General features: G+C 50.4%; 1 protein-coding gene across 1 annotated transcript in view; it reads left to right on the forward strand.

Annotated features, from left to right (window-relative positions):
- Nucleotides 1-1,020: 1,020 nt before the first annotated feature.
- LOC118782228 (A-kinase anchor protein 13-like) overlaps nucleotides 1,021-22,976 on the forward strand; it is a 90,323-nt gene continuing 68,367 nt past the window's right edge. Inside the window, exon 1 of the mRNA XM_036535534.1 lies at nucleotides 1,021-1,086. The gene's annotated coding sequence lies outside the window, so the exon portion shown is untranslated. The remainder of the gene's footprint in view (nucleotides 1,087-22,976) is intronic.

A 22,976-nucleotide genomic window follows, 5' to 3' on the forward strand; every position in this document is an offset into this window, starting at 1 on the left:
TAGTGGGAAGTGATCTGGCAATTTTTATACAGGGTTATTCATTGATTTTGCCGAGCCCAGGTGAGTTTATTCACCTTATCCCTCAGTTGTGAGTACAAATTGCTTTTATCACAGCTTAATGCCTTTAAAATTTCAATGTGGCTGCTTATGAATCAAGATGAATTAGTGCTTATCATTATTCTTAATGTTATGAAAGGACAGCCAGTTACTTCTGAATGTTTGAATGACTCTGCCTGTCAGACAGGGTGATGTCACTTGAGGGAGCTTGTTGCAGGACATTTGTGCCTTGATAAAAAGCCTGGCTTTTAGCATGGTTGTAATGCGGCTTTGCTGTGGAGCAGAAAAGCATGATCTGCCTCTCAGCTGTGATGGGTGAGTTTTGCCTCCCCAGACCTGGACACTTGCTGCTTGGTTCACACTGGTGTGAGAGGGGGATGTGACCCTGTGAGTTTGGAGTGGGAGTGGGCAGGTTGGGTTCTGCTGTGGTGCATGGTTAAGCTCTCCACAATATTTTTGTTCCAAAGAAATTTAATTTAAAATGCAGCATTATGAACAGGATGAAATACAATATGATGCAATATTGTCAGAGAGACAATATTGTCATTTATGGCGGCTGAATAATGACATGGCACGTTTCTAATATGTAAAGGTGCTCTCGGACGTCATCAGGCCATTGTGTTACCAAATGATTGCGCGAGGTATACAGAGACAGGGTACTGAACGAGTCAGCAGCACATTCGGACGCACCCCTTTTCTCAGCTCCAATCACTGATCCCGGCAGGCAGCGAGCCCCGCCCACTGAGGCATGCTCCGTTCGCTGCTTCATAGGAATAGAAGTTTGTTGCCGAGTGCAACAAGTGGACGCTTTTGCTGGAAGACCAGCCGTCTGGAGTCGGAGTGATTGCTGGCACCCGACAGTCATTTCACTGCCGACAGAAGAACTCATGGAAATAATGTACTTCACGAGCCGCTGAACACTAGAGACGGGAACTGACGTTTCAAAACTTTGTTATTCCAGGCGTGTAACAGCTATAACTTTGAAAGCGATGTTCCTGCAGCGCACGAATTAATCATACCGAGTTCGAGGTAAGGGAGATTTTTTTTATAGCCAAGACTAAAACATGAACAGACGTAATGTTTGATGTACCTTGGTTATGCATGTTCGAACTGCATTAAATAACTTGATAACAAACGTTTGAGATGAGGAGGTAGCGGCGAATTCTGATTAGCCCAGTGATTTATTCAGAGTGTTGCTTCCCCAAGTTCAGGAGCAACGCGGTTGACTCCATAAACCGCACAGTGCTTTGATGGGTATTATTTGAAAAAACGTTTTATGTTGATTTAATTCTCTCTTGCTGCCATATAAACTATCCTACATTCTGCTGTATGGCCTAATCATATGTCTACCGAATTCAGTTTTAGCATCTTAATGTATACAGTAACAAAGGGTGAACGCGAAGACTGTGCTGAGCGATTTACGGTGACTTACGGCATCAAATGGCATCTAAAGCATGATGCTGCACTTGGATGTCTCACCACCCGGCGCGGCGTTTCTGTCCTGGGCTGAGGAATCTAGGACAGGGAAGCCCATGTTCATAGACCTCCAGAGAACATGACCCCAACCTGGTGGTTAGGACCACTAGAAACTGTAAACCGTCCGAGCTAACTAGGTTAAATTGTAGGCTATGTGACGGTATATTTTGTAGGCTGTTCCACTGTTTGACATTTGTATGTACCTATACAACATGAAAGAATTCGAGGGTTCAGGTTTCTGGGATTAAAAGATTGCCAGTAGTTATCCAGTCTGTCCCCGAGACGTCTCGCAAGAATCAACTGTCTCTCCCCTTTATCTGAGAAAGACAACTCTCCATGTTCGCTTTTTCTGTCAAAACCACGTACAAGTTTGTAACAGCATCATTCACAAAATGGCAAAGCTGTCAAATATAAAAGTGTATAAGCATTCATATCTGCAAGAGCTTTCGAGCATGTTCTTACACTAAACACATATATAGTCATCTAAAGCTGCCAGTAGCTGGATTACAACAAATAAGATTCTGGAAACCTGCCAGTCCAACGACGTAGCCTACTTTACGTTAATAGGCAGCCACTCAAGAACCACAAGACATGCGATCATGCAGCGGACACGCTGTCGCATCGCCGCAGTTTCGCGAAGCAGGCGTGTGTCCGCCGGCGCGTAGGGCAAGGCAGGCCCGAGCCGCGAGCACTGTTGATGGGGTTGACATGATGTACAGACTGCAGTCTGCTCACGCTACTTTGTCTTTGCCCACAAAACAATTTAACACGTCGCGATGGGCTTTATCTGAGTATGAAGTATTATGAGATTCTGGAGATTATTAGGCGCAGCAAAGTTTCCATAAATTCGTCAGTACAGATTCCTGATTGCATCCAATTTATGGGAATTTGTTTAAACTGAAGTCTGGGGATTCATACAACGGGTCGGCTTTAAATGCAGTGTTTTTTTTTAGCATGGTTTGTCTACTTTCACTAGGAAAGAAACACTTTAAAACCTAAACACATTTATTCCCAAAGAATATTAAGATCAAAATCAACTTAAGGGAATTCGGAGCAAAACGCTATGTGGCCCCTGATCCGATCCTCGCTCAGCTCCGCATCTCCAGTGAATTAGTGGAAGCTGACGTTCCGGTTTCTTGCGCTGATTAAATCGTCCAACGGCGGCGCAGCTGGGTGTTTCTTTCACGGGTGTATTACTGGCCTCATTTACAGAATAATCGCAGCAGATATTCTTGTATCTCACTGCACATTTCAGGGTTTACAGTATTGCAGTAATAAAATGATGTGTTTTCCGGTGAAAGCGGGAGGAAGGTATTGGCCTTAGTCATGCTTGCCTAAGATGAGGTTTTGTGTACAATGGCATAACCATGCGAGTGGCACTGCTCTCACTGCGGAGTGACACAGGCTGACTAACGTGGCAGAAACACACTGTAGAGGGCTGAGTGTGAAACCTGAATGTGACCTCTTGGAAGGAGAGTTTTTTTTTAAAGGGAACTTGTCTCTAAGACAGGAAATGAGTCTAATCTGACATGTGGGTTACAGAGGGAAGGAGATGCACCCACACCCAAGCCTTTCGCAGACTGAACTCACTCCTGCAGTTCAGCTAACTTCTTTACTGATGGAATCAGTGGCTGCCGAATGCTGTCGGAAAGTAACACGGACACGTATTTCGCTGTTCCTGTGACTGTATGGTAGAATAATGGTTCCTGTGACTGTATGGTAGAATAATGGTTCCTGTGACTGTATGGTAGAATAATGGTTCGTTGTTTGTTGGATGTCACTGTTTTAGAGGGATGTATCACGGCTACATACAGCCCTTACTTGTGTGGTAAAGATGTTGATTTCAGTGAATCCACAGAGTTGCTGTTTTCCTATATGTCTATTATGTGACCAAATAAAATTATTTATTTTTTTCTAGAAATGGGCAATGAACATACGCATTTACATATTATCCACCATGTAACTCCTCAGTTACTAATATAAACCTGGAGCTGGGGGATTAGGTTATTACACAGTTGATGTCATTAACCCTGCAAATATTTCCAACCCACCAACATCTAAGTGCACCCTGGCCATTTTCAGCATTAACATGGGCATGTAGGGATGTTTGCACAAGATACATGAACTGAATACGCTTATGTACAACATGAACACAGTTATTTAAGCCTACTTACCTCTCATTTATACTGTACTGACTTGATGTCAAACATGACCTAATGTACAATCTGCATAAATATGACCTAATTTGTATTCTAATTCTGACATGAGAACACTTTATTAAATTACATTTAATTAAATTACATTTGACATATTGTCATTTAGCAGATGGTCTTATCCAGACAGATTTACACAGGTGATTCCACAGAGCCCCAGCGGGGAATTTAACCAGCACGAAGCTCTGTTCCTCACCACTATGCTGCTCTTCCACCCACCACTTAAATCACTTATCAAAGACCTCTCATGAGTGTCCCAGATGAAGCCCGTCACTTGCAGAGCCCTTTATGTCCGGAGTCTGACGCTCTAATCCCACATGTGCCGGTCGGCGCGGTGACTCCGCCAGCGTTTTCCTTCAGCTGTGAGCGTGAAATGACTCTGGTGAAATGACTCTGTGGGGGAACAGTGCTGATCTGTGTGGTTGATGGGTGTTGGAGAGAGAGAGGGGGGAGAGAGAAGGTCTGAGGGGGACACCCGGAGCACCCCGCTAAAAGCAGGGTGTGTTCTCCTCCTCAGGCTCCATCTGCAGCCAGTGAGGGCGGCCACTGGAGAGACAGAGCAGCTCATTTTAACTTTTCACTCTCTCTGCATATAAAACTCAGGCAACAACAGTTATTGGCATATTGCTTCTCATGAAACTTCCCCCATTAAATGTTGCAATAAAATAAATTCAGCAGTAAGGAGCAGGACTTCTACCTCAAAGGTTGTTGGTTCGATTCCCCACTGGGGCACTGCTGCTGTACCTTTGGGCGATCTACTTAACCCAGAATGACCTCAGTAAATATCCAGCTGTATCAATGGATAATGTTGTAAAAAAACTGTAACCTATGTAAGTGGCTCTGGATAAGAGCATCTGCTAAATGCCAATCATTTTATGTAATTTTACTGCAAATAGTTTGATTTTTTTTTTTGATGACATTGAGGTTAAGTTCTTAAAGGCTACAGAAATGCCCCAGCAGGGATTTGAACTTGCAACCCTGTCATTCCCTGTTACACCGAAGGTAATTAAAACAGGTCAGGTGATGTCTGATCTCAGTGGTGTGGAGAGGTGGAGGTTGATGGTGTTACTGGTGTGTTTTCATAACAAGCTGAATGTAATTCTCTGATCCAGTCACAAGCAGCCAGAGGCTGGTTTTTTGGGATGCTGGCCACACAGCACGCTACAGGGGAGTAGGGGCTCGTTGGAGGATAGGGGATACTCCGCTTATGTCATCTGGGCAGTTGAAGACTTGCAGTGTGCCTGAGATTACTGAGGCGAGAAACCCCCTGCCGACTTGGCCACCCCTGGTACCAGTGAAATGAAGCCAATGAGCTGCAGTGGATGGGTTTGTTTTGGATTCTCACCTCCCCTGACCATCAGAAGCTTTTCACCTCCTTGCTCTGCACCAGAGGATTCTGCGTGTGAGAGCATGTGCAGGCTAATATGGAAACCTCCCTCCCCTCCACACAAACACACAGCTGACAGCCTGCTGCCTCTTCCAGAAAGGAGATGGCCTCCTACTTGTTTGATGCAGAAGAATTCCGAGAATCAGCTGTGCTATACACGAAATTAAATTCATGCCTTTGGAATGCATGTGATTTATTTATTTTCGTTGTTGCAGGTCAAAATAAAACATGCAAGGGGCTGAATTCTGATTGGCGGTTGCGGGGCAGATGACAGCAGGAGCCGGCAGAGTTCCTCTCCGTGGGTTGCAATCGGAGCGCGTCTGACCGCAGAGGCGAACGCGGCCCTGCGAATATGGAGTGATCCCCCTCGGTGGCACTTCCAGGGATTGTTACTTTTGTTTTAGTTTTATTGCGCTTCTGACGCACTTTCTTCCTTCAGTGGGGGCGGGTTATTATGTAGCGGGAGGCCGTGTTTGCCATTAGGACGTGCGCAGGAAGTATGCAGGAGCGCACAGGCCGTCTCTGCTCTTCTCTGCTGTTTGTTTTCGGCTCCCGGGAAGATGTTTCGTTCCAGTGCTGTCGCTTCTTTACGGCTGCTGTGGCAATTCCTCACATTCCAGCTCTTCCGGGCTGGAGCTGCTGTCCTGCTTGGAAGTGGCAAGTTGTTTTTGCTCAGTGGCAGATTTCACTCGTCTTGAATTTTTGACCGATGAAGTCATTCAGGCCAGGAGTGGTCACATCTTCCTACGAGGTCCGCGGTTTCCTTTGGCAGCAGAACAGGACAAAAGGGTAGAGGAGATGGATGTTATGAAAAAATTGGAGACAGTTTTCATGAAGATACATCTACCGCCTGTTCTGTGTGTAGTAACAGAAATAAAAGAAGTATGATTTGACATTGCAGCATCTGGTTTTATTCTGTTACTGAGTGTGATAGCTAGCTTTGGCAATTATGCTTACATGCTTTTTCAGCACATGATTCGAAATGTTTGATTGCCTGCAGTCCCAAGGTTGTCCTCCTGTCTCTGCTCCTGCTCCTGCTCCTGCCCCCGTCTCTGCTCCTGCCCCTGCTCCTGCCCCTGTCTCTGCTCCTGCTCCTGTCCCTGTCTCTGCTCCTGCTCCTGCTCCTGCCCCTATCTCTGCTCCTGCCCCTGCTCCTGCCCCCGTCTCTGCTCCTGCCCCTGCTCCTGACCCTGTCTCTGCTCCTGCTCCTTCCCCTGTCTCTGCTCCTGCTCCTGCCCCTATCTCTGCTCCTGCTCCTGTCCCTGTCCCTGTCCCTGTCTCTGCTCCTGCTCCTGCTCCTGCCCCTGCTCCTGCTCCTGCCCCTGTCTCTGCTCCTGCTCCTGCTCCTGCCCCTATCTCTGCTCCTGACCCTGTCTCTGCTCCTGCTCCTGCCCCTGTCTCTGCTCCTGCCCCTGCTCCTTTCCCTGCTCCTGCTCCTGCCCCGGCCCCTGTCCCTGCTCCTGCTCCTGCCCCTGTCTCTGCTCCTGTCTCTGCTCCTGCTCCTGCCCCTGTCTCTGCTCCTGTCTCTGCTCCTGTCCCTGCTCCTGCTCCTGCCCCGGCTCCTGTCCCTGCTCCTGCTCCTGCCCCTGTCTCTGCTCCTGCCCCGGCCCCTATCCCTGCTCCTGCTCCTGCCCCGGCCCCTGTCCCTGCTCCTGCTCCTTCCCCTGTCTCTGCTCCTGTCTCTGCTCCTGTGTCTGCCCCTGCCCCTGTCTCTGCTCCTGCTCCTGCCCCTGTCTCTGCTCCTGTCTCTGCTCCTGCTCCTGACCCTGTCTCTGCTCCTGTCTCTGCTCCTGTCCCTGCCCCTGCCCCTGCCCCTGCCCCTGCCCCTGCCCCTGTCTCTGCTCCTGCTCCTGCTCCTGCTCCTGCCCCTGCCCCTGTCTCTGCCCCTGCCCCTGTCTCTGCTCCTGCTCCTGCTCCTGCTCCTGCTCCTGCCCCTGTCTCTGCTCCTGCTCCTGCTCCTGCCCCTGTCTCTGCTCCTGCTCCTGACCCTGTCTCTGCTCCTGTCTCTGCTCCTGCTCCTGCTCCTGCCCCTGTCTCTGCTCCTGCTCCTGACCCTGTCCCTGCTCCTGCTCCTGCTCCTGCCCCTGTCTCTGCTCCTACCCCTGTCTCTGCTCCTGCTCCTGCTCCTGCCCCTGTCTCTGCTCCTGTCTCTGCTCCTGCTCCTGACCCTGTCTCTGCACCTGCCCCTGCCCCTGTCTCTGCCCCTGCCCCTGCCCCTGTCTCTGCTCCTGCTCCTGCTCCTGCTCCTGCCCCTGCCCCTGTCTCTGCCCCTGCCCCTGCCCCTGTCTCTGCCCCTGCTCCTGCTCCTGCTCCTGCTCCTGCCCCTGTCTCTGCTCCTGTCTCTGCTCCTGTCCCTGCTCCTGCTCCTGCCCCGGCTCCTGTCCCTGCTCCTGCTCCTGCCCCTGTCTCTGCTCCTGCCCCGGCCCCTGTCCCTGCTCCTGCTCCTGCCCCTGCCCCTGTCCCTGCTCCTGCTCCTTCCCCTGTCTCTGCTCCTGTCTGTGCTCCTGTGTCTGCCCCTGCCCCTGTCTCTGCTCCTGCTCCTGCCCCTGTCTCTGCTCCTGCTCCTGACCCTGTCTCTGCTCCTGTCTCTGCTCCTGTCCCTGCCCCTGCCCCTGCCCCTGCCCCTGTCTCTGCGCCTGCCCCTGCCCCTGTCTCTGCTCCTGCTCCTGCTCCTGCTCCTGCCCCTGCCCCTGCCCCTGTCTCTGCCCCTGCCCCTGTCTCTGCTCCTGCTCCTGCTCCTGCTCCTGCTCCTGCCCCTGCTCCTGCTCCTGCTCCTGCTCCTGCCCCTGTCTCTGCTCCTGCTCCTGACCCTGTCCCTGCTCCTGCTCCTGCTCCTGCTCCTGCTCCTGCCTCTGTCTCTGCTCCTGCCCCTATCTCTGCTCCTGCCCCTGCTCCTGCCCCCGTCTCTGCTCCTGCCCCTGCTCCTGACCCTGTCTCTGCTCCTGCTCCTTCCCCTGTCTCTGCTCCTGCTCCTGCCCCTATCTCTGCTCCTGCTCCTGTCCCTGTCTCTGCTCCTGCTCCTGCTCCTGCCCCTGCTCCTGCTCCTGCCCCTGTCTCTGCTCCTGCTCCTGCTCCTGCCCCTATCTCTGCTCCTGACCCTGTCTCTGCTCCTGCTCCTGCCCCTGTCTCTGCTCCTGCCCCTGCTCCTTTCCCTGCTCCTGCTCCTGCCCCGGCCCCTGTCCCTGCTCCTGCTCCTGCCCCTGTCTCTGCTCCTGTCTCTGCTCCTGCTCCTGCCCCTGTCTCTGCTCCTGTCTCTGCTCCTGTCCCTGCTCCTGCTCCTGCCCCGGCTCCTGTCCCTGCTCCTGCTCCTGCCCCTGTCTCTGCTCCTGCCCCGGCCCCTGTCCCTGCTCCTGCTCCTGCCCCGGCCCCTGTCCCTGCTCCTGCTCCTTCCCCTGTCTCTGCTCCTGTCTCTGCTCCTGTGTCTGCCCCTGCCCCTGTCTCTGCTCCTGCTCCTGCCCCTGTCTCTGCTCCTGTCTCTGCTCCTGCTCCTGACCCTGTCTCTGCTCCTGTCTCTGCTCCTGTCCCTGCCCCTGCCCCTGCCCCTGCCCCTGCCCCTGTCTCTGCCCCTGCCCCTGCCCCTGTCTCTGCTCCTGCTCCTGCTCCTGCTCCTGCCCCTGTCTCTGCCCCTGCCCCTGCCCCTGTCTCTGCTCCTGCTCCTGCTCCTGCTCCTGCTCCTGCCCCTGTCTCTGCTCCTGCTCCTGCTCCTGCCCCTGTCTCTGCTCCTGCTCCTGACCCTGTCTCTGCTCCTGTCTCTGCTCCTGCTCCTGCTCCTGCCCCTGTCTCTGCTCCTGCTCCTGACCCTGTCCCTGCTCCTGCTCCTGCTCCTGCTCCTGCCCCTGTCTCTGCTCCTACCCCTGTCTCTGCTCCTGCTCCTGCTCCTGCCCCTGTCTCTGCTCCTGTCTCTGCTCCTGCTCCTGACCCTGTCTCTGCACCTGCCCCTGCCCCTGTCTCTGCCCCTGCCCCTGCCCCTGTCTCTGCTCCTGCTCCTGCTCCTGCTCCTGCCCCTGCCCCTGTCTCTGCCCCTGCCCCTGTCTCTGCCCCTGCTCCTGCTCCTGCTCCTGCTCCTGCCCCTGTCTCTGCTCCTGTCTCTGCTCCTGTCCCTGCTCCTGCTCCTGCCCCGGCTCCTGTCCCTGCTCCTGCTCCTGCCCCTGTCTCTGCTCCTGCCCCGGCCCCTGTCCCTGCTCCTGCTCCTGCCCCGGCCCCTGTCCCTGCTCCTGCTCCTTCCCCTGTCTCTGCTCCTGTCTCTGCTCCTGTGTCTGCCCCTGCCCCTGTCTCTGCTCCTGCTCCTGCCCCTGTCTCTGCTCCTGCTCCTGACCCTGTCTCTGCTCCTGTCTCTGCTCCTGCCCCTGCCCCTGCCCCTGCCCCTGCCCCTGTCTCTGCGCCTGCCCCTGCCCCTGTCTCTGCTCCTGCTCCTGCTCCTGCCCCTGCCCCTGCCCCTGTCTCTGCCCCTGCCCCTGTCTCTGCTCCTGCTCCTGCTCCTGCTCCTGCCCCTGCTCCTGCCCCTGCTCCTGCTCCTGCTCCTGCTCCTGCCCCTGTCTCTGCTCCTGCTCCTGACCCTGTCCCTGCTCCTGCTCCTGCTCCTGCTCCTGCTCCTGCCTCTGTCTCTGCTCCTGCTCCTGTCTCTGCTCCTGCCCCTGCTCCTGACCCTGTCTCTGCTCCTGCTCCTTCCCCTGTCTCTGCTCCTGCTCCTGCCCCTATCTCTGCTCCTGCTCCTACCCCTGCTCCTGTCTCTGCTCCTGACCCTGTCCCTGCTCCTGCTCCTGCTCCTGCTCCTGCCCCTATCTCTGCTCCTGCCCCTGCCCCTGCCTCTGCTCCTGCCTCTGCCCCTGCCCCTGCCCCTGCTCCTGCCCCTGTCTCTGCTCCTGCTCCTGTCTCTGCTCCTGCCCCTGCTCCTGACCCTGTCTCTGCTCCTGCTCCTTCCCCTGTCTCTGCTCCTGCTCCTGCCCCTATCTCTGCTCCTGCTCCTACCCCTGCTCCTGCTCCTGCCCCTATCTCTGCTCCTGCTCCTGCCCCTATCTCTGCTCCTGCCCCTGCCCCTGCCTCTGCTCCTGCCTCTGCCCCTGCCCCTGCTCCTGCTCCTGCCCCTGTCTCTGCTCCTGCTCCTGTCTCTGCTCCTGCCCCTGCTCCTGACCCTGTCTCTGCTCCTGCTCCTTCCCCTGTCTCTGCTCCTGCTCCTGCCCCTGTCTCTGCTCCTGCCCCTGCCCCTGCCCCTGCTCCTGCTCCTGCTCCTGCCCTTATCTCTGCTCCTGCCCCTGCCCCTGCTCCTGCCCCTATCTCTGCTCCTGCCTCTTCCCCTGCCCCTTTCTCTGCTCCTGCCCCTGCCCCTGCCCCTGCCCCTGCTCCTGCTCCTGCTCCTGCCCCTGTCTCTGCTCCTGCTCCTGCTCCTGCCCTTGTCTCTGCTCCTGCTCCTGCTCCTGACCCTGTCCCTGCTCCTGCTCCTGCTCCTGCTCCTGCCCCTGTCTCTGCTCCTGCCCCTATCTCTGCTCCTGCCCCTGCTCCTGCCCCTGCTCCTGCCCCTGCCCCTGCTCCTGCTCCTGCTCCTGCCCCTGCTCCTGCCCCTGCTCCTGCCCCTATCTCTGCCCCTATCTCTGCTCCTGCTCCTGCCCCTGCCCCTATCTCTGCTCCTGCTCCTGCTCCTGCTCCTGCCCCTGTCTCTGTCTCTGCTCCTGCTCCTGCTCCTGCCACCCTGAACACACAGTGGAGGTCAGAGCATTTTCCACACAGTCAGATTCTGTGTCAGGTTCTGTGCTGAGCGGAGGAAAGGCCATTCAGTGGCATGATGATCCAGCAGCTGTGGAATAAGAAAGACACAATGGCAGTTAGCTGGGGGCGCTAAGCTAACAGCATGTGCCGGCAGATGCTGAAGAGAAGCAGCTGATTCAGCAGTGGCTCTGCCGTCCCCACAGACAGCAGAGTTACTGACTTACTTACTTACGAGGGAAGGGGACGTGTATGCTGCGGTGATATGTAGGAGTTAATTTGGAAGGCTAGCACGAAAAGGGCTACCTAGGTAATATCAATAGTGAAAGTGTTACTCCCATTTTAGAGATGGAATTCAGTACACTGCCACACCCTGATGCCAGAACTTGTGTGGGATGAAGTATTGCCTTCACAGCTCCACAGGAGCACACAGATACAGTGACAGTGCTGTTTCTTGCCTTGTCTGAAAACCGAAAATAAAAATGTTTTCTTAAATACAGTTGGATTTATTCCAGATGGTAGGACACCACAACTCCTTCCATATGATTTCAGTTCCCAGAAACGTCCCTGATCCTCTGCTTACCCCAACGATAGCACACCTGAGTTAGCCAGCCCTTCCTTTGATTTGACCCAATCAGTCTGTCTTGCTGTGAGGTGCAAAGGCTTTTGATTGGTTCAGGCGAGTCAGCAGGTCAGCACTGATAGGCCATGGAAGCCTCCACCAATAATGGGTTCATAAAGCCCCATTCTGTCCAGTCAACAGCTGTTCGCAGTTATTGCTGTCCCAGGTTCCAGTCGTTCATTTGGGGTTTGAAACAGCTGCCTCACCATGTTGATTTACAGTGGCCTATTGCTCTGTTTGTTCAGATGAGCCATTAGCCAAAAATGGGCTGCTTTTGCAAAAATTTCTCAAAACATGGGTGCAAGTTGCAAAAGGTATGATGTCATGCTGAAAGGTCAAAGAAACGTGAGCTTAGTGTAAAACAAGTAAAAGTTATTTTTCATCAACAGCAAAAAATAAATAAATAAATAACATTGTCTTCATTTGCAGAGACAAAAGCCCTCTCCCAGTGCAAAGTTCTGTTACTTATGTGACTGTTAGGCTTGTGGAATAGCTTGTGAGGATGTTAAATGTTGCTTGATTCTTTATATTATTTCTTTAGCTGCAGAGGTGAAAATACTAAAAGATGGTTATATTAGTCTGACTTTGTGCTGAAAGTTGATTTCAATGAATTTTTATCTCATCACAGGCTTTGATCGTTACATGATTTAGTAATTTCCATCATGTCCTTCCTGAACATGGAATTATTAATCTCAGTAACAAAGCCTGAATGGAACAGTGACAGTTCTGAACTCATAGCGTACAAAACGTACTGTGTAAAAGCCGTACGCAGAGGCAGAGGGTTTGGATGCTGTGTTCCAGCAGGAGCTGGGCACTGTGTTGATTATACCTATGAAGAAGACTACTGCATGTCCACAGTTGGCCACACCTCCTTCTTTCTGAGAATCCGCTGGGCAGTGAGTGGTTAAAGCTTTACGGAAAAGCAGCCCGTCTTGAAGACTGCTTATCTTTCTTTAGTGTCGCTTTTGCTGTCTCTGTTAATTTGTCAGAGGATCTCACTGCATGCACCATGAGTTACACAAGGAGCTCCTGCTGCGTTGTTGTTGTGTTCACAAGGACAAAGACTTGAGACAGGCTTTACAGCCAGAATGGCAGCAGTTATCACATGGAGATAGACTCCTATACTGACACAGGAAGAGGCAGAACTGAAAAGGAACAGTGGCATAACTGAAGCAGATTATTGGTAACCAGGTGACTTCCTAACTTGTTCGCCATGAGCTGTCCTATGTTGGATTTATAACAATTGTGTCAAAATATAAGGTTGTGTAACACATTCAACAAATGGCAGGCTGAAAAACAGTGGAAGAGGGAAAGACTTTATTTAGACAGTCTTTAACACAGAGCTGGGATCATTTAATTTGGCCTTGGAGCCAGAACTGTTCTGGGAGCTGTTTGTCTCTTGGTTCTCAGACTCACATGCGAGTGAGTCATAGAGAGAATATGAATGTCTCTGACAAAGGAAATCAATATTGTTTATAAATGTACCTTTTTGTATTCTGGTGGGCCTTTATGTCCTTTTAGAAGTACTCCAGAATTGGTGAAAATGAGAGGACTGAGGCGGGGAAGGTGTTAGTGTTTGCAGGGGTTTTAAAGCCTTGTAAAGCCATTCTTTCCCTGTCTGTTCTGTTCCCACAGTCTGAATCCCTCTAACTCGTGGTCCTGCTTTATTTCTGTTGTAATTTAGTTGCTTCACTTCAGGGCCGACAACCCCAGGATTCAGATAATGTCACCAAATCAGATTTAGGCAATTTTAGTGTGAGCAAAATGCAGTCTAACTTCTCAAGTTACAGTGTCTAGAAACACAGGAAATGTGCAGAAAGAAGTTTCCCCTGTGGGTGACTTCTAGCAGTACCCCGCACGGCCTTTGGAAGGATAGCTGGTGTCAGTGTCCTTCTACAATGAGCAACTGTTTCACATCCAAATGTGGGGATTACTCCGCTTCCTGTCCAAATGAGCAACCGTTTCACACCCAGATGTGGGGATTACTCCGCTTCCTGTCCAATAACCTGGAAATAGGACACCATGCTGTCCAAGCAGTACTTTGTAAGATGTCATCCTCTCATATCTTTGGCATCTCTGGAGAAATGTTCTGTTATCTTCTATATCCTAGAAGCAGTATTCCCAGGTGGGTTACTGCTGTGGCACTTTTGAGCAATGTGCCTTCCCTCGACTGCCTCAGTAAATATCAGGCTCCATAAATGGAGCATTTATTAAATGGGAGCTAGTTCACTCTTTGTCAAAGTGACTGTACAGGAAATGAGTAGTAAAGGTTTTAGCAAACCTGAGTATGTCAGGCGTCACACCCTCCCATTCTGAGAGCAGGCCTCATGCAGCCGCAGAGGCCAGTGGAAATGCCTCTAAAGCACTGATGCAGCCGCAGAGGCCAGTGGAAATGCCTCTAAAGCACTGATGCAGCCGCAGAGGCCAGCGGAAATGCCTCTAAAGCACTGATGCAGCCGCAGAGGCCAGCGGAAATGCCTCTAAAGCACTGATGCAGCCGCAGAGGCCAGCGGAAATGCCTCTAAAGCACCACTGATGCAGCCGCAGAGGCCAGCAGAAATGCCTCTAAAGCACCACTGATGCAGCCGCAGAGGCCAGCGGAAATGCCTCTAAAGCACCACTGATGCAGACGCCAGCGGAAATGCCTCTAAAGCACCACTGATGCAGCCGCAGAGGCCAGCAGAAATGCCTCTAAAGCACCACTATTGTTACTAACCACTGCAGTCTCAAGCCAAGCTGCGAACTGCACACAGCCACCCATATAGCCAGACTCTGCGGTCACCAAACGCGCCTTCTACCACAGCACAACACCCAAAATGGCAAACTGTAGCTCTTTGGTAGGGAGCCACTTTCAGAGCTAACTCAAACCACTTATAGAGCCCAGTGCTTATAGCAGGATACTTTATGCAACAGGAACAGAAGGCCTCTCTCTAACCCTGTTCTGAAAACACAATCAGACCTCAATGTCTGACAGCTCTTCCGTTTCAAGGCCAAGAGCATCCCTCTCTGCCAGCACACCTCCAGGATTAATTTGGGGTTGGGGGTTACAGAGTGACCTGTGCCGTTACACAACCATAGTGAAGCACCTGTGGGGGGTGAGGTCCAAGCCGTAATCACTGCAGATAAACACTGGGGTGTCTACTTGTTCTTCAGCCTAACAGCTGTTCTACCTGGGATGTCCTACACAGTGTCTCCATGGAAGAAACTACATCAAGAAACCACTGCCCAATCTCACAGAATACTGCTACTAGCATGTCAAAGAAATTTCAAGCAATTACTGGACAGAAGATATCAGAATACTACTTCAGAGATATCAGCAGATAGAAGATATGAAACTCTTAGATACTGGCAGTTTGTTAACCATTACAACTACAGAACTACATAACTGACCTCAGGAATATTTCTGCTGATAAAACTGTTCAGTACCATTGAGAGAATTCCTTGTGTCAGAGAATGTATACATATCATATCTTAAACAGAATGTCTCAGCTTGGTTAAAGGCAATGTCTGCATCCGGTCACAAGTAAAGTTCCCTAACCACTTCACGAAGTCACACAGACATTATTAATATTAATGTCAGTACTGTGTAACAATGTTCACGCTCTGTGGATGTGAATGCTGTTGGGATTTGGCTGCACCTTTATGACGGGCCTCTCAGCCTAACACAGCCCTACTTAATGAAATCTGCATTCAACAGGCTGCTGAGACCCCCCCCCCCCCCTTTAGTGTCCCCGCCCATCATCCCGGCTGGCCTGGGTCATGGGCTGATTATCGCCCCTTGGTGTATTAAAGTGACTTCCTTACCCAGTGCATACACACCTGTGGGTAAAGCAGAATAGCTAGCTGATCAGAGGCACTAGCTGTGAGCGCTACCTAATTTTCTGCAGTGGAACTCTCTTTGCCGGTCCAGTGGTGTGACGTGCTGGAAGGTGTTTCTCTCGCCACGCAGGACCGTTGGATTTGATGTTCTGCTGCTTATCAGATTAGAAAGTTGAGCAGAATCCCTGACCAGCTAGTAAATGTGGTCTTGGTTATGCGCTCTGCTGCAGTGCTTTGGACGCCAGGTACTGCAGTGTATTGGTCAGTGTCAAACAGCAGTCAGAAGGAAATTACCCAACTCTCAGAAACTTGGGACACTTTGTTACAGTGTCCAAAAACTGCACAGAGGAAGACTGTGCCCGCTGTAAATGTAGCTTTTGTTCAAATGTGAAAACCAGGATCCCACACCAGTGTGGTTTCTAATGACTCCCAGCTTTCACAGGACAGAGTTAGTGGGTGAAGTGCCTCTGTGCCAAGGGAGAGCAATGGCTACCCAGTACAGAATGCTGTGACCATTTTGAACCAATGGGAGGGTCCCAATGTCTTCTCAGGGGGGAAAATTTGATGGAAGGATGCAGTTTTGTTCTTTCTCTAGCTTATTTTGTAACTCGCCTGCGGTCATGTGTGCAGGCTAAAACAGTCCCCCGCCTGCCATTTAAGAAGAGCAAATCCATGTCCTGGCTCCCCACCCTGAGAGCCCTGCCATCTCCAGAACATTCTCTGGAAAGCTTCCCAACGGGCCATGTCCAGGGGGTTGTCCCTGTCCTTGTGTTAGTGGTAAGGCCCTGGTGGCAGCGAGCCGTGCCGGCTAAGCAGCCAGGAGCTGCTCTTCAGCTGTCCTCCGGGGGAAGGTGCTTAGCTTGACTCGCCTCAGGAAATATCAACCTAAAGGGTAACATGTGAAATGTGAGATTAAGATAAGGGCACCCGCTATAGTGAATAAATAATATTGTTAATAGCTGGGAAACTGCATTGGAATCATGAGTGTGTGATTGAAGATTCAGCCAATCGCTGTGAGGATGACTAAGTGTTTCCACTAAATGGAACATTCCGATGTGCAATCTGACAGTGTCCCACCAATATTCTAGTTAAAGACCCCTCTCCTCATGTACCAAACCTCTGCTGTGGTGTACTGCCGCTGCTTTATCTCTTTTCCCTGATGTGGTGAGTGTCAGCCGGAATTTTCAGCCTCCCAGGCATGTTCATGCGGTCGCACCACGGTTTACGCCATCTCGGAGGTTGATATCCTGCTGCAAATGATAGCTGTCTGTGACAACATGCACTGGCTTTTAACTGGGTCTTTTCTGTGTGTGTCTGTGTCAGTGTTCACGAGGATGAGACATTTTGCGTTTGTGGTCTGGAATCACGTTGTGAAGATCTGGTCACTCTGGAAGTGTGCACCATGAAGTTTCAGGTGCACTTCGTCTTGCACCAGCGTCACAGGCCCATGTAATTCACTTTGTGTCTAATCTTTTTCCTTCAGGTTATATTTAAACACATGCTAACCATTTGAATTTCATGTATTCTGTGAGATGTTGTAGCTCATGGTTTATTTGAGGAAAAATTCCCAGTGTCTTGTGTACTGTGAGGAATATGTAGCCTCTGTGTTTCCCAGTGCGCTGTGCAGACGATGCACTGGGTATCGTGCACACCTGTACGCTGTACCTGTGTGTCTCCGCTCTGACTGTCATGGGTCCTCTGCTGCCACATATGCTCCCACTCTGCCTAAGTGCCCCCGGTGTCCCAGCAGACTCGTTAAGGGGTGCTGGGGATTTCCTGGCCTGTTTTCATTCGCTGATCATCACAGACTGCACTACAGCCTGTCAACAACGCCCCCCCCCCCATTTTGGAAAGACCTTCCATGCAGTCAGAAATCCCTGGTCATGACACACACAACACAGCTAGGATTGAACTTGTAAGGGTTTGTTCTTTTGTTTGGGTCAATTCGATTCAGGTCTGGTGCAGTTTGACCCCGACCCCTGACAGATTCCTGGCAGTTGATTGGTTGGTCTTCAGGAATTGTGGTGGGGAGGACTCTGCCCCACCTGTCCCAGGAACTGTGCAGAACCATTGACCTTTATAATATGTGAATGCATGAAATGAATGAGCTCTTTACAGATGGCTGTGGTCAGGTACAGAGTGACATTGTGGTGCTGTAGTGGTCCAGCTGTCGTCATTAGAAAGAGGCAGGCTGGGAGGACTCTCTCTGGCAGCATTTAGCACAGTATGGTACTAAAGTTCTTATCCTGAATCTCTAGGAAAATATCCTGCTATGGAAATGATGCTATTTGAGCTGCCCAGTACAAACCTCTCTGCCAAATAAAAGAATAAATATCCTTACTAATACTTGGGACACTGCAGGCGGTTTCGTGTGAGTGAGTAAGGATCCAGCCAAAGTCTGTCAGAGTGAGTGTTTACCAGAACATTCACACTACCTCCCAGGGTTATCTGTTACTGCAAATCTAGAAACACAAATGGTTAAACTCCTAACTGGTGTGCGGCAGTTAAAATTGATGTTGTTATTCTCTGTCTGCTCTACCAATTAACAGCTTGTGAATGAGAGGCAGGCTGCCAGCATAATGAGGTTTTGCTCATTTGAGGTGTGTGCTCTTATTACAGAAGCACATAAAGCATGGTCTCCCACTGGGACTGCGTGAACCTTCAACCCATTTATATTACACAGATTCATTAGACAGACGCTATTATTCAGAGTGACTTACAACAAAAGAGTACCTGAGTGTATACAATAAGACCACATGAACAACAGCGCATACAGCTCACACCAGACCACATCCAAACTCACGCCGGTGCACTGCAGGGGTGAAATGACTGCAGACATGCTGACAGCACAAACAGGGTGCCACATCGTTCAGAGCTTCAACAGCTGTAGCTGCTGCCAGAGTATAAACCAGCGGTGCAGCACCTCTGAAGAGCTACACTAAAACCCAGCTCTAAACTAAAGCCAGCTCTGCAGCACCTCTGAAGAGCTACACTAAAACCCAGCGCTAAACTAAACCCAGCGCTAAACTAAAACCAGCGCTGCAGCACCTCTGAAGAGCTACACTAAAACCCAGCGCTAAACTAAAACCAGCGCTGCAGCACCTCTGAAGAGCTACACTAAAAACCAGCTCTAAACTAAAGCCAGCACTGCAGCACCTCTGAAGAGCTACACTAAAGCCAGCGCTAAACTAAAACCAGCACTGCAGCACCTCTGAAGAGCTAAACTAAAACCCAGCTCTAACTAAAACTAGCACTGCAGCACCTCTGAAGAGCTAAACTAAAACCCAGCGCTAAACTAAAACCAGCACTGCAGCACCTCTGAAGAGCTACACTAAAACCCAGCGCTAAACTAAAACCAGCGCTGCAGCACCTCTGAAGAGCTACACTAAAACCCAGCGCTAAACTAAAACCAGCGCTGCAGCACCACTGAAGAGCTACACTAAAACCCAGCGCTAAACTAAAACCAGCACTGCAGCACCTCTGAAGAGCTACACTAAAGCCAGCGCTAAACTAAAACCAGCACTGCAGCACCTCTGAAGAGCTAAACTAAAACCCAGCTCTAACTAAAACTAGCACTGCAGCACCTCTGAAGAGCTAAACTAAAACCCAGCGCTAAACTAAAACCAGCACTGCAGCACCTCTGAAGAGCTACACTAAAACCCAGCGCTAAACTAAAACCAGCACTGCAGCACCTCTGAAGAGCTACACTAAACCCAGCGCTAAACTAAAACCAGCACTGCAGCACCTCTGAAGAGCTACACTAAAACCCAGCGCTAAACTAAAACCAGTGCTGCAGCACCACTGAAGAGCTACACTAAAACCCAGCGCTAAACTAAAACCAGTGCTGCAGCACCTCTGAAGAGCTACACTAAAACCCAGCTCTAAACTAAAACCAGCGCTGCAGCACCACTGAAGAGCTACACTAAACCCAGCGCTAAACTAAAACCAGCACTGCAGCACCTCTGAAGAGCTACACTAAAACCCAGCGCTAAACTAAAACCAGTGCTGCAGCACCTCTGAAGAGCTACACTAAAACCCAGCGCTAAACTAAAACCAGTGCTGCAGCACCTCTGAAGAGCTAAACTAAAACCAGCTCTGCAGCACCTCTGAAGAGCTAAACTAAAGCCAACGCTAAACTAAAGCCAGCGATGCAGCACCTCTGAAGAGCTACACTAAAACCAGCGCTAAACTAAAACCCAGCGCTAAACTAAAACCAGTGCTGCAGCACCTCTGAAGAGCTAAACTAAAACCAGCGCTAAACTAAAGCCAGCTCTGCAGCACCTCTGAAGAGCTACACTAAAAACCAGCGCTAAACTAAAACCAGCGCTGCAGCAACTCTGAAGAGCTACACTAAACCCAGCGCTAAACTAAAGCCAGTGCTGCAGCACCTCTGAAGAGCTACACTAAAACCCAGAGCTAAACTAAAACCAGCACTGCAGCACCTCTGAAGAGCTACACTAAAACCAGCGCTAAACTAAAACCAGCACTGCAACACCTCTGAAGAGCTACACTAAAACCAGCGCTAAACTAAAACCAGCGCTAAACTAAAGCCAGCTCTGCAGCACCTCTGAAGAGCTAAACTAAAGCCAGCGCTAAACTAAAGCCAGCGATGCAGCACCTCTGAAGAGCTACACTAAAACCAGCGCTAAACTAAAACCAGTGCTGCAGCACCTCTGAAGAGCTACACTAAAACCAGCTCTGCAGCACCTCTGAAGAACTAAACTAAAACCAGCGCTAAACTAAAGCCAGCGATGCAGCACCTCTGAAGAGCTACACTAAAACTAGCGCTAAACTAAAGCCAGCGATGCAGCACCTCTGAAGAGCTACACTAAAACTAGCGCTAAACTAAAACCAGCACTGCAGCACCTCTGAAGTGGAACTGGGTGAGTATGGGGTGACATGAAGGAAGCGGTAAACCACCTGACAAGCCTGAGCCGCCCGCAGCTGAAGAGTGACAGGAAGACGGGTTACAGGTACAGCCCTGAAACAGCATTCAGGTCCCGCTGAGATGTGCGGGTCCCAGTGGAAGATTTGTGGTCAGGGGTGAATGGGCTCTGCTATGGGCAAGATCGGGTGGTCAGAGAAGCAGGCCATGGTCACGGGATCAGGTGGCTTAGTTGTAAAATTCATTTAGTGATTCAAGCAAAATAATGTGTGGTAATTTGTCTGGTAATCCCCGTCCTTTCTCTTGCTCTAACTTGTTAAGATATCTTAAGTTAAAATCTTAAAGTAAGTATCTGTGTTACATATTTTAATGTACTCTTCTTATTCATTAAGTAGGATTTGTTTAGATGTTTTGAACAATGCATTTAAGTTTTTTAATTTTAATGGTGTGCCAGTACTTCGGTCCCCTAGCTGTTGTTCTGGTGTTTCTCCCTCTCTGGCAGTGTCGTCCATGTGCTTTTTGTTTACAGTTCCCATGTGTTCCCGCTCTGCCCCACTCTCCGCCTTGTCCCCACCCACCTGATTTCCTGATCGCCTCCACCTGCCTGCCTGCCCGCCTGCATCCCATCTCTTCATCAGTCCAGCCCTTTATATTCCCTGCTTGTCTCTGTCTTGTTGCCAGTTTGTCTCAGTGTGTTCTCTGTTACGGTCCCGCCTTGTTACTCATGTTGCTGATCCCGTATCAACTTCTACCTGACTTCCTACCTCGTCCCTGCCTGCCGTCCTGCCTTGTTGCCAGTTTGTGTCAGTGCTTGCTCTGTTAACGTCCCGCCTTGTTTCTCGTGTTGTTTCCTGAGCTGGTTCCTGCCTGACTTCTTACCTCGTCCCTGCCTGCTGCCCTGCCTTGGTTGCCTGATCTGCCTGCCTGCCTGGTTTGACCCAGCCTGCTCCTGTTTTTCATCCCTGCTCCTTGTTTGTTCTGCCTCAGACTGCCTTCCTGGTTTTTTGACCCTGCCTATACTGCCACCGCGAACTTGCCCTGCGATTTCAATAAACCACTTGGAACCTGAGTACGCTTGGTCTGCGTTTGAGTCCCTGCCTGTGCCCTGACATGGTGTTTGGTGTGGGCAACAAGCAACAATGTGTTTATTGACATTATGATTTCATTCAGTTTCTTCTCTTAAAGACATGCTCTTTGTTTATGGAAATAAAATCAAAATTGATTGAAAGAGTACCAGTGTGATGCGTTTTGTGGTGTTATTTTGATCCATAGTAGTATTTTGGCTTTAAAATGTTGAGGTACCAATTTTTTTCCATCACAATTTTTATTCCTTTTGGGATGACCATTTAGTACAGAGAATGCAGTACAACTCTTTGTGTCATCCAGGAACTTGTTTTATTGGAGAGGACAAGCAGATATACAGAATACACATCAGGAAAGACAGATTTGCTAAAATGCTGCATGTCAGTTAATTGCTCCAGAGCCTCACAGTTGAGGTGTTGCCGTCATTATTAGAAATGTGGTAACAGTTCTTTAGTGAGAGACAGGTGACCGTGGAAGCACATGATGTGTTTTTAGGGTGACTCATGCTGTCACCTTGTGGCAGTTACATGGGGCCTGCCCCACCCCTTCTCAGCCCTTCTTGTGGCTTCATAACACACTGAGACGGTTGAAAAGGGGTTGGTCAGGCTTCAGAGTAGAGCAGTGAGGTTTTGAAGAGCAGTATGCAGATATGCTGCCTGCATGAAGGAAACCCTTTGTTTAAACTGAATGGGCTGGTGCTGAGGCCGCAGCTCGAGGCTGTCCACACACGTATCCGCAGCAGGTGGGAGGAAGTCTGGATTTAACAGCCTCTGTTGTCCCAACCAATCAGAGAACTCCCTGCGTGGCGCATAGTGAGGAGGAAGCCACATGTGTTGAGAAGGATGTTGTCATTTCAGCGGCACTGTTTCCAAATTAAACTCCCGTCTCATTTACGTCCGGTGATGTCATGAGAATGAAGTGACTTCCTGGGCTGTTAGGCCTCTTCCTATAAAGCTTGCTGTCATTGTGTGTGTGTGTGTGTGTGTGTGTGTGTGTGTGTGTGTGTGTGTGTGTGTGTGTGCATGTGTAAATGTGTGTGTGTGTGTGTGTGTGTGTGCGCGTGTGTAAATGTGTGTGTGCATGTGTGTACGTGGAATAGCTGTCACTGAATTGTTGAACCCTAGAGCTCCTTAGATTGAACAGTTTAAATAGCCACAGGAAGTTCTTCTCTGTATCAGAAAGGACCACACAGGGTGCAGTCTCCCAAGAGATAAACTGCCTCTGGTGTTATTCTGAAGGGTTATGGTGAAAGCTGTACATGTCCTTTGATCTCTCGTTTCCTGTGAGATTAGCGCCCATGGCGGCGTGTGCCCGTTGTGTCATGATAACCTGTCTCAAAGCTACCGCTGCTTTACCCAGACCAGCAAAGGAGCTGCGGTTTAAAAAAAAAAGATCTTGTTTCTTTACTTCATTTCTGCAGCTACTCCATCATGGTACGCAGGTAGCTTTTTGTTGTGTAATTATAACCTCAAAGCCCTTCAGCACAGAAACCTTGATTTCTGAGGAGAGCAGCGTGGGGTGCTGGTTTGGGAACTGCAACCATCAGTTAGGGCAATGCTGCAAGCTTCAGTGAGGTGCTCTCGCCACATTGTCCCAGTACATATAAAGCTGTTTAGGTAAATAGTCTGATAAATGTAAGATATATTAGTATCCATCATTAGAGTTCCTTCTGAGCATATTACATATTACATGAATTGTAAAAATATGTGGCTGTATACACTGTCATACTTATAT

This window comes from Megalops cyprinoides, chromosome 8, assembly GCF_013368585.1.
Source record: "Megalops cyprinoides isolate fMegCyp1 chromosome 8, fMegCyp1.pri, whole genome shotgun sequence".
NCBI classification, from domain to species: Eukaryota; Metazoa; Chordata; class Actinopteri; order Elopiformes; family Megalopidae; genus Megalops; species Megalops cyprinoides.